Source organism: Rhinopithecus bieti, unplaced genomic scaffold, assembly GCF_001698545.2.
Source record: "Rhinopithecus bieti isolate Rb0 unplaced genomic scaffold, ASM169854v2 scaffold_16834, whole genome shotgun sequence".
In the NCBI taxonomy this organism is placed as follows: domain Eukaryota; kingdom Metazoa; phylum Chordata; class Mammalia; order Primates; family Cercopithecidae; genus Rhinopithecus; species Rhinopithecus bieti.
This window is the reverse complement of record NW_016809297.1, coordinates 653641-669482: the sequence shown is the minus strand read 5'-3', so window position 1 is coordinate 669482 and position 15842 is coordinate 653641.

Genomic DNA, 15842 nt, shown 5'->3' with positions numbered 1-15842 from the left:
AAAAAAAAAAAAAAAAAAAAAAAAAAAAAAAGTGATTTACTCACCATCTTTACAGCATAAGAACATTCTGAATGTGACTATATATGCATCTTTGCCAGTAACTTTTATGCTTTCATATGATTTCATGTTATCATAATTAGCAGCATTTTATTTCAGTGTGAAGAACTCGCTATAGATTTTTTTGTAAGGCAGTTCTAGTGGTGATACACTCCCTCACTTTTGTTTGTCTGGGAGAGTCTTTATCCTTCATTCATTTCCATAGGACAGCTTCGCTGGATAAAGTATTCTAGGTTGGCAGGGTTTGTTTTTGTTTTTGTTTCTGTTTCCTTTTAGCACTTTGAATATATTATCCCACACTCTTATGGCCTGCTAGGTTTCTGCTGAGAAATGTGCTGACACTGTTAGATTCTTTTGTATGTCACAAGGTTGTTTTTTTCTCTTTCTGCTTTCGAAATTCTCTTTTATTTTTGACAGATTATGTGTCATTGAAGACCTCTTTGGTTTGAAACTGCTTATAAATTTTTGAGCTTTATATTCCTGGATATCCATATTTCTTACCAAATATGGGATGTTTTGAGCCATTATTTCTTTAAAGAAGGTTTCTGCCCCTTTCTCATTTTCTCTTCTCCTTCTGCTACTCTCATAATGTGCATATCATGCCACTTGCTGGTGTCCTACAAATCCCTGAGGCTTTCTTCACATTTTACTTTTTATTCCTTCAATTGGATAATTTCAAATGACTGTCTTTGAGTTCGCAAATTCTCTCCTCTGCTTGATCAAGTTTGCTATTGACACTTTCTATTGCATTTTTCATTTCATTCATTGTATTATTCAGTTCCAGAATTTGTTTGATTCTTCTTCATGATTTCTATGTCTTTATTGACCTTTTAGTTTTGTTCATGTATTGTTTTTCTGATTTGTTCAGTTTTCTATCTGTTCTCTTGTAGCCCACCAAATTTTCTTAAAATAATTATTTTGAATTATTTGGTAATTCATAGACATCCATTTCTTTGGGATCAGTTATTAGAAAATTATTGTATGCCTTTGTTGATGTCATGCTTCCTTGACTTTTTCATGTTTCTTGTTCCTTGCATTGATGTCTGCTCATTTGATGGAGCAGTCACCTCTTCTAGACTTTACAGACTGGTTTTGGTGAAAAACACCTTCATGTGGAGGTGGGTGCAAGAATGTCATGTAGGTGGGGTGTGACAATTCCAGGTTTGCTGAAGGCACAGTATCTGTGCAGGTCTGTCAGCTGCAGTGAGCATCAGCAAAGGTTGCAGTGGTCTTTAACAGCCAAAGTTCTGGATGTCTGCAGTGGTGGCAACGACGGTTGGGATCCTTGATGATAAAGGATGTTGTGGTCCACTTGATCTCTTTTTCTCCCCCAGATGAAGTTGTGGCCAAGAGAATCACTCTGGGTGCTAAGGGTGGCTCATGGATGCTCATGGGGCAGTGGTATCAGTATCTGATGCATGGCCGCTATGGAGTGTCACAGAGTTGGGGTCTAGAATGTAGGCATGCATGTAGGAACTGCAGCTCCAGAGTCTGTGATAGTTGGTGGCATGGGTTTCCAGGGCCCCTGCAGCAGCACTGGTAATACTGTGTGAGGCTTGGGTGTTTATGGAACAGCTAGGGAGCCAGGGTCAATAAAACAGGCATGTGCAGAACTACAGCAACTCTGGAGTTCAGAATGTGGATGCTCCTGCTTTGGCAGTGACTTGCTGTCCTTGGCACATGTGCTCATAAAGCTGCCACAGAGCTGGTTTCCAGAGAGTGGGCATGCACAGAGCAACCACAGCTCAAGGGTCTTGGGTACAAATAAACCTACTATGGCAGTGGCTCTGGTGTCCCTAGGAATAGGTGCTCAGTGTGGCCATGGAGTTGGGATCTGTAGCATCCCAGCTCCATGGATCCTTGTCTGGATCCATTCTGGATATGCAAGCAGACTGCAGACTGTTGTTTCAAGATATGGAACAATATACCTATGCACATACCTGCTCTAGCAGTGGCTGTGGTGTCTATGATGCAAGAACTCAGGGAGAAGCCATGGAGCCAGGGTATAGAGCAACAGTAGCTCTAAGGTCTGGGGTGCCAGCTGGCCCACAGCAGCAGTGGCTTTGGTGTGTGAAACATGTACATGTGTGATGCAGCCATAGAGTTAGGTTCTGTAATGAGGGTATGCACACAATGGCCACAGCTCTAGGGTTCAGGGTATGCATGGGGTTGGTAGGGCAGTGATAGCCCCAATCCTAGAGTAGCAGAAAAGTGGCTCCTTCTTGGCTAGAGGATTGGGGAAGCAGCTCCCTCTCCTGGGAGGTGCATGGTGTGAATGGTTATTGGTTACCTTAGTGGCAAAAGCTGAGGCATCCTCTGTGCAGCAGGCCACTGTGATCCATGCAGAGAAACACTAAGGGAACCTCCATTGCCAAAGCTATGGGGAATCCATGGCTGTGGCAGGGGCTACTGAGGTCTTTAATGGCAAAAGCTTCCAGGTCCTCTGAAGAGCAGGCCACTGGGGACTGCAGTGGCACCTGATGCATGGCTGACATTGGTAGTCCCTGCTTTTCTTTGTTACTAGCCATCTTCAGATGTCTCAGGTATACTGCTCTCTCCAGCAATCCTTTCTGTGCTGTTATTATCTGTTTTTTACTTCACTATGTTCCTGCAGGTTTTTATTTGTACTATTAAGCCCTTCCAGGGCTATTTTTATTTGTGAATAGCTGTCTGTTGTTTCTGTGGGGGAACAAAAGCTGGTATCTCCTACTCCACCATCTTCCTGATATCACTCTTATTACTTCTGTTTTGAAGGATGCAGCAAACTATGATGAGACAGAAATTAAAGAAATCAAACTAACAGGCTGATTTCATATCCTGACCTGGTACAGAGAGAGCTTAAAATATTGTCAGAAAGAAAATCAGGAATGTGGTATTACTAAAGTTTGCTGAACAAGTTAATTACTTGGAATTGCCAAGTAGATTTATAATCAGAAATGATTTTTTTTTAAAGATTAAATATTTTCTTTACAGACTGAGAAGTAGACACTATGACATGTGGCCTGAATCTAGACCTCATAACAATCCAATAAATCCAAAACTGGGTTAAAGAAACCACATCTAACATTATTCCCTTCCTTTCCAAGCCTTCTGCCTCTGTGCTGCTCATGCTTGTCATCCTCTTAGATCAGACAGTAAGAGCTATACCCTGGCCCCCAGTCTCTTACTCTTCTCACCAGCCCATCTCTAGCCATCAGTACTCTTTTCAGAAAACACAAATGTTATCTGATCTTTCCCCTGCTCAACATCCTTCAATTATCAACTGGCCCAAAAATAATAGCATGTAAACTCTTGTGGTTGGGATTCTCTAGTGTGTGGTTCCTACTTTGCTTCCCAGCCTTACCTCTTGTTTACAATGTGCCCCCACTGCCACTAACAACTTCACCTCCAATATACTCTAACTGCAAGTGTCCAAACATTTCTTGCATCCTGCTGCTTCCATACAAAATAGAACAAACTTGATATTTTTAATGGGAAATTCGGGGTTTAGTCCATCATTCACCAACTTTGACTTGGTACAAGTCACTTTCCCTCTCTCTTCCTTGATTTCATCATCTATAAATAGGAAACTAGGAAGCATATATACTTTACAGAGCAACAGTCAAGGTCAAAGGAGAATGATGGTGAAAGCGCATTTGAAGTTGTAAATTAGCTTCTGGATGATAGTTATTATAAATATGGCCATTCTCCTTCCCAGTTAGATACTTAGCTCCTGTAGACAGGTAAATGCCTTGTCTTCATTTTGATATCCCAAATCTCACAATAATATCCCCTCAAAAAATGTGTGCTGAATAGAATGAAAACATTCTGTATTTTAGGTCCTAACAATTACAACATGCATCATTAAAGGTTTACAAGACACAGGGCTATGGAGGACAGAATTCTCACACCCTCACAAATGAATTTTAAAGAAGCCTACAGATGAAAGAATCCATCTCAATAATATGCATTCTGTTTTCAAAAAGTAATTAGGTCAAAGGAATTAGCACTATTATGATAGGTCTTATTATTACTACTTTTCTTATGCTATTTCTAATAATAATAATATTTACAAGGATCCTGGGAGCTACATAATAGGTAAAGTATAGAAAAAGTCAATGACTATTTTGTAGAAATTTTCACACCTTTAGCATTCATAAGATCCATGAAGTATTAGCTTTCATAATTCATAAGATCCATGAAAAAGTTTTCAAGATGCATTAGTTTTAAACTAAAGGGTAAAATAATGAAGGAAAATGGAGAGAAAAAAGAAGACAAAAAGAAGAAAGAAGTTGCCTTTGTTCATTCTTAACTGTATAATTGCATTTTATATTACAGTTACCCTTTCTTTCTTTACAGGTAGTACCGTCTGAGAAGGAAAGAATCAGATAACACAGATTTTGAAAGCTAAAAGTTTCCTTATGGGTTATCAATTCTGCTGTAGTTTGGATATGGTTTGTTTGTCTCCCCAAAATCTCTTGTTGAAATTTGATTTCCAGTGTGGTGGTGTTGGGAGGTGGGGCCTGGTAGGAGGTGTTTGGGTCATGAATAGATTAATGCCGTCCCTCAGGTGTGAATAAATTCTCACTTTCTTAGTTCTTAGAGAGTTCTTAGTTCTTAGTTCTCACTTCTTAGTTCTTGGAGAGTTGGTTGTTAAAAAGAGCATGGTACCTCCCTTCTTCTCTTGTTTCCTCTCTCACCGTGTGATTTCTTGTGCTCAGGCTCCCCTTCACCTTCCACAATGAGTGGAGGTAATCTGAGGCCTGTACCAGATGCAGATGCCGGTGCCATGTTTCTAATACAGTATGTAGAACTATAAGGAAAATAATCCTCTTTTCTTTATACATTAGCTTCAGGTATTCCTTTATAGCAACATAGAATAGACTAACATAAACTCTAAACTCATTTTTCAAATGAAGAAATCGAGGCATAAAGATGAACCAGTGGCTTAAAATCTGATAAGAGCAGATTAACTTTCTGCAAATTGATTTGACAGTTATCTTTAAATACGTATTCCTTCTAGAAAAGCAGACACTGCCACTTCTGTCTCATATAATGGTATCTTTATTTCCTAGAGAGTCTCTCCAATGTGACAGGAAGTGGTTTTCCTAAAGCTATGATTAACAGCCTCTATGCTTTGTGAGGCACCACAACTACAATGCAGGGAACAATACTCTAGTGCCCTCACAGAGTTTCTGAGCCTCCCACGGCTACTAATTTACTATGAGGGAGTAGGTTAGAACTCAAGAAGATTAGATTCTTCTTTATTATATCAGTATCCTTTTATTTTGTTAACCTAATGCCCCTAACATTTCCCACCATTATACTTCTTTCCTTCCTTTTATACCCAAAGTCCTTAAAATAAGTAGTGTATGCTTACCACCTCCTTTAACTTTCTCACTGTTTAATCTGCTTTTTGGCTGCTTTCCATATGCCAATATTCTTCATGTCAGGGACTTTCCTTTTAGATGAATTCAAATGTCTTTTCTTAATATTCTCCCTCTTGATTCCTTGGTCATATTACATAAGTTTAACTAATGCCCTTCTTGAAACACTTCCATAATTTGGCTTTTATCATCCTGAACAACAAACTTTCCAACCAACACTGACCACTCCTCTAATTATAACTTATCCTCTTGTCTCTTTTCTGTGGGTATTTCTAAAGCTTATTGGTCTTATTGCTGTCTTCTCTTGGCAAATTTATCTATGCTGATGGCTTCAATGACCATGTCAATGTTAATGATCCCCAAATCTTGGTCTTTATTCCTGATCGTTCATGAACATTTTAATCTTATAACTCCACCATTCTCTTAGATCTTTGCCATATGCTAACTTATGTCTAAAGCCAAAGTCATAGTCATACTGACTAAATTGTACTCCTCTCCAATATACCATTTTAAAAAATGAACACTAGAAATTTCTCTTTTTTTATACGTCAAACATATAGTCATCTTTACTCCTACTTTAAAATGTATTTGAAGAAAGGAGTATTCAACTGTATTATTTATTCTTTGTTTTCTTGGTAAATGCCTTCATTTCTATATCTGTTGTCATTACCTGCATCCATTCACCCACCCATCCATCCATCCATCCATCCATCCATCCATCCATCCACTCACCATCATGCCCTGGTTAGTCTTCCTCCAGATAAACCTACTCATAAGTGATCTGTACAAAAAACCTGCAGTGCCAACTTTCACTTGATTAAGTATATTAAGTATTCCTGAATATATTAAGCAGTTCCATCTGATATAACTGTTAGTTCTCATCTGCTTCTAACTTGAATTCTCTCTAAATTAAGCATCATGTGCCCAAGGCTGTGCTCTGTTACAAAAGGGTGGTATCGGTACAGCCTATAGCAGCTGCACTATGTCTTTTGTTTGTTCCTATTTGGGTTGAGAGCAGTTCCGTGGGGAATAAAGAAGGTGAAGAGAAACATCCCACTGCAGTGACAGTTTATTTACTAATGTCCTCGTGGCAATGTCATCCTCACTCTTATGAAGTATTAATTCAAAATCTCTAGTTGTCATTTCTAGATTTTGCCAAAGAGTTACTTCCCTTCATGCAGCACAGCTTCCAACAATATAGAGCCCTTGGCTGCTGTACTTGGAGAGGCTGGCTTCTGTGCCAAAGACATGTATCATTCTGTGTACTTTCTAGCTGCAGTCTCTTTAAAAGCCAACTGTGGGTAATCATCTCAGGGAATAGGCATCTATGTTGTAACCCTTGAAGAATGTTAGCAATCTTTCATTTTTCTACATAATTTTTAAGTCCTGTTGTTTCATAAGCTTATTTATTCTCTGTCTTCATTTGGCAAATATTGTTTGACAAATATTCTTGAGCTACTACCATTGGATACCAGGTATTTTGTTTGGTTCTGAGAATAAAATGTTAAATCTAATAGACCCAGACTGTGCCTTAATAGAGTGGGGAGGACAGATACTGGACAAACAATTACAAAGAAGTTTGAGGAGTATAATGAGGGAAGTACAGAGTTCTGTAGAAGCACGTGGTATTAGCATTACTATCTCAGTTCCACTACTTGTTGGCAGTGAGATCATAATAAAGTTGCTTAATCTCTCAAAGGCTCATTTCCTCATACCTAAAATTGTGGCCAATAATAGCAGCTGCTTCATAGATTATTTTTATTAGGATTAAAAATTTTTAAATGCATTTAACGCAGAATTTGGCACATAGTAAGTACCCAATAAATGTTAACTGCAATAACAAAATAATACTAATTTTACATTTCAAATCATTTTATTTCATTAATTTATACTTCTAAAACTTTAAATTCTGTTTTTTAAATTCCTGGCAGCTATATGTTTTCACTTCTGACTCAATGCTTTTAAAAGTTCTGTATGTTTGTCCATTAATTCAGTTCCTCAGGCATTATTTTATTTAACAAATATTTATTGGGTGCCCACTATATACCAGACCCTGTGTCAGGCACTGATAATAAAATGCTGAGCACAACAAATAGTATCCTTTCCCTGAGGAGCATACAGTCTACTGAAACAGAGGGGCATTAAATAAACCATCACAGGAAGAAGTACAGGATCACAAATGGTATTAACATAGGTGTAAGTACATTTAAAGAAAAAAAAAATGATCTTTAGCAGGGCAAAGGCAAACGAGATTCAAGCTATAAAATTAGAACTAGTCCTAATATCATGAAAATATTATACTTTCTTCTAAAGCCCCAATCCCAAAATTATAAGCATTAATCTTAAAGCCTAGAATATGTGTTTCCAATAAGCTGCTACTTCTTTGCTCTATAAGGTAGCTGAAAAAATCATACTATTTATTACAATTTTGCAACAGGCTACATTATTCAATTAATGACAGTTTAAACATGGTCATATTATTTAAAATGATAGCTACACTAAAACTCTGTTAACATTAGAAATATACTACTCTATTTCAATCTAACAATGCCAGCCACAACATACACGTTTGTTTTGCCAGTGAAAACAAGCAGACACATTAATGAATACACTGATGTTTTATTTAATTTGTTTCCAGGCCCTAGCTCAAAGTGCTTTAAAATGTGGACTCTGGAATCTACCCTAACTGTGAAACCTGTGGCTAGTTACTTAGAATTTCAGTGCTCAGTTTCTTTATTTAGTAAAGTGGGGTTAACAATAGTATCTACCTGAAGTGTTAGAAGAGAATGTGACATGTGCCAGGTGTGGTGCCTCATGCCTGTAATCCTAGCTCTTAGGGAGGGAGAGGTAGGAAGACAGCTGGAGCCCAGGAGTTTGAGACTTGCCTGGACAATGTAGCAAGATCCCATTCTCCAGAATAAGGAAACAAAAAAGACAAAGAATAGAAGAGAATGTGACATGTATTGAGAACCGAGTAATATTAGGGATGAAATGGTAGCTATAGACACTAAGCTTAATTTCTTTCTTTTTTTTTTTTTTTTGAGACAGAGTTTTGCTCTTGTTGCCCAGGCTGGAGTGCAATGGCGCGACCTGGGCTCACCACAACCTCTGCCTCCTGGGTTCAAGCGAGTCTTCTGAGTCAACCTCCCGAGTAGCTGAAATTACAGGCATACGCCAGCATGCCTGGCTAATTTTGTATTTTTAGTAGAGATGGGGTTTCTCCTGTTGGTCAGGCTGGTCTTGAACTCCCAACCTCAGGTGATCCCCCATCTCGGCCTCCCAAAGTGCTGGAATTACAGGCGTGAGCCACCGCGCCTGGACTCTAAGCTTACATTTTTAAAAATGAAGGATTTGAGGATATGATTTAGGGTGATCAGTCTCCCTAATTTGCTGGGGACTGTAGGGTTTCACCTGAGGAAGAACTTCCAGTGAGTCTCATGAACCAATGATGAAATGTATGATGAATCAAGAATCATAATAAATTTAATTTGGGATACTTGAGGGTCATGAATTGTAGTCCTTGAATTTTGATTGATTAACAATATTTTAGTGTTTGTCATATCCCAGAAGCAGAAAGCCAGGGAATAATAAATGGTGCCTCAAGCACACCTGGACTAGTCTACTACTTCCTAAAATAGGCAGAACTTAGCACCTGTCCTTTAACAAAGGCTTGAATAACCACAGCATTTAGAGAGAAGAGTTAAAGGTAAGAGAGAGACCACTGGTCTTCAGATATGTCCTAAGAGCATCACAATAGGTATAGAATGAATAATAATGCTAAATTAAATTCTGGCATTCTTGCTTTTTTCTTATTCTTCTCATGGAAGGTATATATATTATCTTGATGTATTGTTTCCCTTATAAACCTTGAACCTTAATATGGTGTCTAGCAAATGTTTGGTTTTTAACAAAAAATTGTAGAGTTGAATATTCTTAAGGCTGAAGAGATTAACTTTTTATATTCATTTTTTTTTTCACTTTACAGATCAGTGCCTGTTGCAAACGTATATATCAATTTAAAGAGAATTGGAAAGTTCCAAGGTTTGTTGTCACATAGTTGACTTTGCAGGTTAGTATTTATTTTATCAAACATCACTTACGTGCCCTTTACAAATCTAGCTTTGGGAAATTACCATGGTTAGTTTTCTTAGCTCATGCTTCATGATGTACATAGTTTTGCCAATTGTTGTAATGTCAATATGGGACATATAATATGCTAAATACAGTTCTGTATTTAGCAACTGTTCCCGTAAAGCATTCTCCAGCTGTCTGGGAGTCACAATCCATGGTCTTAAATAGATGTATCTGTCATCAGTTTCATTAGCTTTGGATTATATGTGTCATCTGTTGGTTTTGGGTGTAAACTGGAATGTGCAAATATTTTTCTCATTTTATATATATACTATAGTATATATATTATATATATATATATATATATATATATATATATTTTTTTTTTTTTTTTTTTTTTTTTTTTTTTGGTGAGGATGGAGTCTCACTCTGTTGCCAGGCCGGAGTGCAGTGGCCAGATCTCAGCTCACTGCAAAGCTCCGCCTCCACGCCTCCCAGGTTTACGCCATTCTCCTGCCTCAGCCTCCCGAAATATATATTTTTAAAAGGCACATAATTCCCTAGATATTCGTTTTATTCCACAAATTCAGAATCCATAAATTTATTCCACAAATTCAGAATCTACAAATAATTTTGCATTTTAATTGTATGTTATATTCTCATTTATTTGATCTATTATTTATAATTATCATCTATTTCATTTATTACATCCATTATATTTTCATTTCTGATGCCAGAATCCACCTGTGACTATTAAAGATGTAGAGAGGTTTGTTTGCCCTACATCATTCCCTAGTTCCCGCTGAGCATGTACTTAATGGAAAGCTGCAGCAGAGGACTGGGGAAAGCCTTAAATTGTTGGGTAAATGGTAAAGGAGTCTATTTTCATCAAATTGAGAGGCTGAGTGATTAATGTACATGTAATCAACTTAATCGATTTGAGGCAGTTTGCACTGTAAGCACAGATAGGCTAATGACATACAAAAGTAAAAGGAGAAAATCTTTATTAAAAGATCCTACGACACAGAAATATATAAGAAGACATAGACTTTAACTCTCAGTTTCCTCATTCACAAGGGTAAAAGAGAAAACAGGACAGTTACTTCACTTTGTTTAGAACAATGACTCCCAAATTAGTATTCCCTAAGGAAAGTTAAGACAAGTGATCAGGACCTGGGTATCTCCCATCCCTGAGTCAAACAAAGCAGCTCCATGTTCACCTGTTTTCCATATTAGACCAGTTGGTAAATGCTTAACAGCGCTGGAGAATGAGAGATGGGAAGGTTTAGTTTGTAGTACCTGAGACTTCAGGGGTGTAAATGTACATACTATGTCCAATTTCAAGCTATCAACATGACATAACCAATCACAATGTTGGGAAGAGATGCGCACAGTTGACTCTCATGAGGTAAATACTTATCTGGATGACCCATTGGCCTCTTTAGTGCATCTGCTGTGCAAATTACAATTAATTACCAGTGATATGTTGATCACTCCAAGTATATCTCTGGCTTCTCTTTCTCTCCCTAGCCTTTAGAGTCATTTTCTAAATACCTATTGGATACCTTTATTTTCAGGTTCAGCAGACAATTTGTACTCAGTTTGTCCAAAACCAAATTCACTCCCCCATATATATACATATACTTCTGAATTCCCTCTCTCTTAATGGCATCATTATCTGCCCAATCATTGACAAAGAAACATGGGAGGTATCTTAGAAAACTTTACCTTCCATATCAGTTGAGCATCAAAGACTATTTATTTTACCCACAAAATACGCGTCAAATCAATCCTATTCTCTCGTTCTTCATCTGTACTCCTTTAGTTCAGACCTTCATTTTTGTATTATAATAACCTCCTTACTGGTTTTACCTTTTCCCCTTCATTTCCACATTTTTATGAGTTATTTTACCAAATATCGTTTGTATAACAAAACACTCATTGAAAACTACTCAATGAAAATCCATGGACCTCACAGACACTAAGATGTTTTGCCACAGTTTGCTTCCAGACTATTTTTTCATTTTCATCTGCCAATGAATCCCCTACAATAAAGATGATAAAAAATAATTTCTGCTCCTTCTCAACCACAAGCTTAAGACAGATATCACAAATTAATCACAGCCAAGTTTTCACATGGAATAAGGATATAGCTTCAGAAAGCTCATCATTCAACCATGGCTTTCAAGCAGCTACCTACACACTCACAGGAATTTGTTCATGAAAGGCAGCATACTTGGCACCCATTTATCCACTCTTCCACTTTTTATACCATAACAATACTTGTCATTCAAAGGACATACCATGTGGAATTATGCCATCATGCCTTTGAACATGCTATTCCCTTTACCTGAATTATCTTCCCCGTTCATATTTTTCAGGTATATTTACATTTCATCTTTCAAATTTTCTCTCAGGTGTCACTTTTTCTTTGACATTTCCAAGACATCATCCGACCCCCCAAACTCCAAGGAAGCTAAACCCTTATCCTCTGTGCATTGCAATTATCTGTATGCTGACTCCTCAACTAGATTGAGTTTTTGTAGAAAAGGGAAGTATCTAATTCGTCTTTGTTTTCTTAATATCTAACATATTTCCCAGGACACAGTATGTTCATAATAGGTGATTGTACAATTATTGAAATATACAAGAACACACACACAAACCTGCCTCTAGCCTATTCCTCACCCCAATTAATCTCCCTAGACTAATTAGTTTTAGATGTTTATAAAGTGTAGAACAAATATCAGATTCACCTTCAGGCCCCATGATGACTTTACTACTAGTTAAAGTAAGATGAGTAATTTGGTACTTCCCTTAAAAGATTGAACTGGTTAATTCCAAAGCATTCTGGCTCAAAGAGATGAGGATAATCCAATAAGTCAATAAGAATAACCTTACTTCATCAACAGGAACTAGATAGAAATATAACTCTAAAGCTCTATATCCTTTCTTTGTATGTCTTTTAAAAGAAGCAAAACATTGAGGTTATAAAATATAGAAAACATTTTTAAATCAGAAAGAAAGAAATTTGTACATTTCAGGAAGATTTTTCTACCACTATATATAATGCTATAACTAAATAGGATTTTCTTACAAACTTCTGAGAATTAGAAAAAAATCATTCCCTGAGTATTCTTTGGAATTGCCATTTCAATGGTGATGAGAAACATGTATTTGAAAGACAATATGAATAACAATATGCTTTGACTAATGTCTACTCTCAGTATTTGACTGGTATACTTGGAGGAAATCCATGAAATATTTGACCGTGAAATTGTCAACACTGCAAGAGGATTTTCCTTGCCTGATGTAAGGTTGCCAGATATTTAGTTTGAACCCAGATTTATGGATAAATAAGAATCTCCATCCAAACGATGAACAATTATTGTCCTTGATTTTCTATTCCACATCACCAGCAATGATCCTAGGTTCTTAAACATTCACCACAGAAATAACCTAAGTTTATATATGTTGCAGTATAGACTTTTTTCCTTCTTCCAAGGCTCATTTTTTTTTTATTCATTATTTTCTCATTTCTTAAATCAGAGATTCTTAGGATGAGTTTATGGTGTCCGTGAACCCTTAACACTACATATAAAACATGCAAAATATATGTATATTTTCCTTGGGAATAGTATACTTTTAATATTTTTTACAAAGGTATGTGCATCAAAAAACCCATGAAAGACTGCTACATTAAAAATTGCTTTCTGTTCAATATTCCCTCTTCAATAATATTTTTCTTTTATTATTTGCTATGTGTTCAATCTCTACGACTGTGAGAGCTTCATTTCCCATTTAGATGATATCCTGATTATGGACAACAGCTACCACACACAGAATCGCTCTTAAGCTCTAGATCTGTATTTCTAAATGCTACTGGACTGACCCCTTAACCTCATTATGTCATTCCAAAATAATGACTGAAGGCCAATTCATTGGATTTAGCACTGGAAAGACAAAGCAGTCTGTCTCAAAGATGTTTTTATCCTTTACTGAGCACATAGTATGCTCTAGGAATTGTGCTACAGATTTTACCTTAAAAATCGCATCCCATTTAATTCTCCCAACAAATCTGTGAGATTTACAGATAAGGAAACTGAGATTCAGAGAAATTATATAACCTGCTTAAAATTATGTAATAATTTAGTTGGGAAGACCAAATTCGAATTGATTTTGTCTGTCTCTAGGGTCCAAGTTTTTATCACTATGTATTTCTTTTAATAGTTCATGGTTGGAAGCAGGTCATTGCAATAACATTTACACTATGGTAAGCACAGGATCACCTACTACTGAAAAATCCTCTACAATTACCAGTGGCCTCAATAACCAAGTCCATAGTCTTTGTCATCCTGTAGGCTGGAAATTCATTTGTCCCTCTTGTCTTCTTAGGATAATTATTTTATTTTCATAACCCTGTTCAAATGAGTGTCACCTTCTAAGTAATTCACTGAGGCAAAATTAGTGAATGTGCCTCCCTGTTCTCCTATAACACTTATGCCCTTACCATAGGGCTTGAATGTAATAATTTGTTTACTGATCTTTCTCCATTCCCAGATAAATCTCTTGGGGAGAGGAGCTATGTTATGTTTCTCTAGCACCAATGATGATAGTGCATTGCCTAGAACATATGGCAGGGTATTCAGTAAGTGTTTGTATAGTGAATAGTATTCAAGCTTTATCTGTCTTTGATGTTGAGCATCTTTACAGGACAGAAAACCTCAATATAACATATCTTTGATATGGCCATTTTCTGTATACATAAATATCATTTAAGTAATATTACATAAATGCTCCACAAAATATGGATAGCTTTTACATTTTTACGTATACATTTTACATTGTTTTCTAGAAGTTTGACTTTCACTCTTCAACTGTTTGACCAACTGTACATATATAGAGGGGAAACTATTATATGGGGCTATGAATAAGATGATATTTTCTAACTTGCTTGCTTGGTAAAAGAATTTTTTGTGTAAGAAATGAGATTTCAGAAAAGTCATAATAATTTTTTAAAAAAAGAAAATACTTGGAAGAGGTATGAGAAAACCCATGACAGTCTGTTCAAGAAGAAGATGGTATTGGAGAGGGGTACCAACGTAATTCAATGGGAGAAACAACAGTCTTTTCAGCAAAAGTGCTGGGACAACTGGATATCCACATGAAAAATAATGAAGTTGTACCCTTACCTCACAAAATTTACAAAAATTAACACAAAGTGGATGAAATATCTAAATGTAATAACCAGAACTTTGACAAAACTCTTAAAGACAATATAGAGACAAATTTTTATAACCTCAGATTTGACAACGGTCTCTTAAATAGGACATAAAATTGGTGAAAGAACAAACGATGATTTTAAAAAATTAGACAAACTGGATAAACAATGATAAAAGTACAAGCAGTGATAAAAAGCATAAGCAATTATAGAAATTACATAAATTAGACTTTATCAAAATAAAAACTTCTGTTCATCAAAGAACACTGTCGATATAAAGAATTACTCTCGAGTATTAAAAAAACCCACACAATGGGAGAAAATATTTGCAAATCACGTATCTAAGAGTCTAGTATCCAGAATATATAAATAACTCCTACAACTCAACAATAAAATAACTGAATTTAAAAATGAGCTAAGAGTTTGAATAAACATACCTCCAAAGACAATAAAAAATGGCCAATAAACACAGGAAAACATGCTCATATTATGGAAATCAAAACCAGAATGAAATATCACTTTATCCCCACTAAGGTGGCTACAATAAAAAGAACAACAATAACAAATGCTGGCAAAGATGTAGAAAAATTTGGACTTTCATATGTTGCTCATGGGAATGTAAAAGGTACAGTCACTTGGAAAACAGTTTGGCAGTTCTTCAAAAGTTAAACATATAGTTATCATATAACACAGTAATTTTTCTAGATATACACTTAAGAGAAATGAAAACATATGTTCTCATAAAAACTTGTATACAAATATTCATAGCAGTATTATTCAAAATAGCCCAAAATAGAAACAACCCAATTGCCCATTAACTGATGAAAGGAATAGACAAATGTGGTATATCTGCACAATGAAATATTATTCAGGCGTAAAAAATGCTATAACATAGATGAACCTTGAAAACATTATGGTAAGTGAATGAAGCTAATCAAAAAAGACCATATATTGTATAAGCCCCCCACCCCTGCCTTTTTTTTGAGATGGAGTCTCCCTCTGTCACCCAGGCTGGAGTGCAGTGGTGCAATCTTGGCTCACTGCAACCTCTGTCTCCCAGGTTCAAGCGATTCCCCTGCTTCAGCCTCCTGAGTAGCTGGGATTACAGGTGCCCACCACCATGCCCT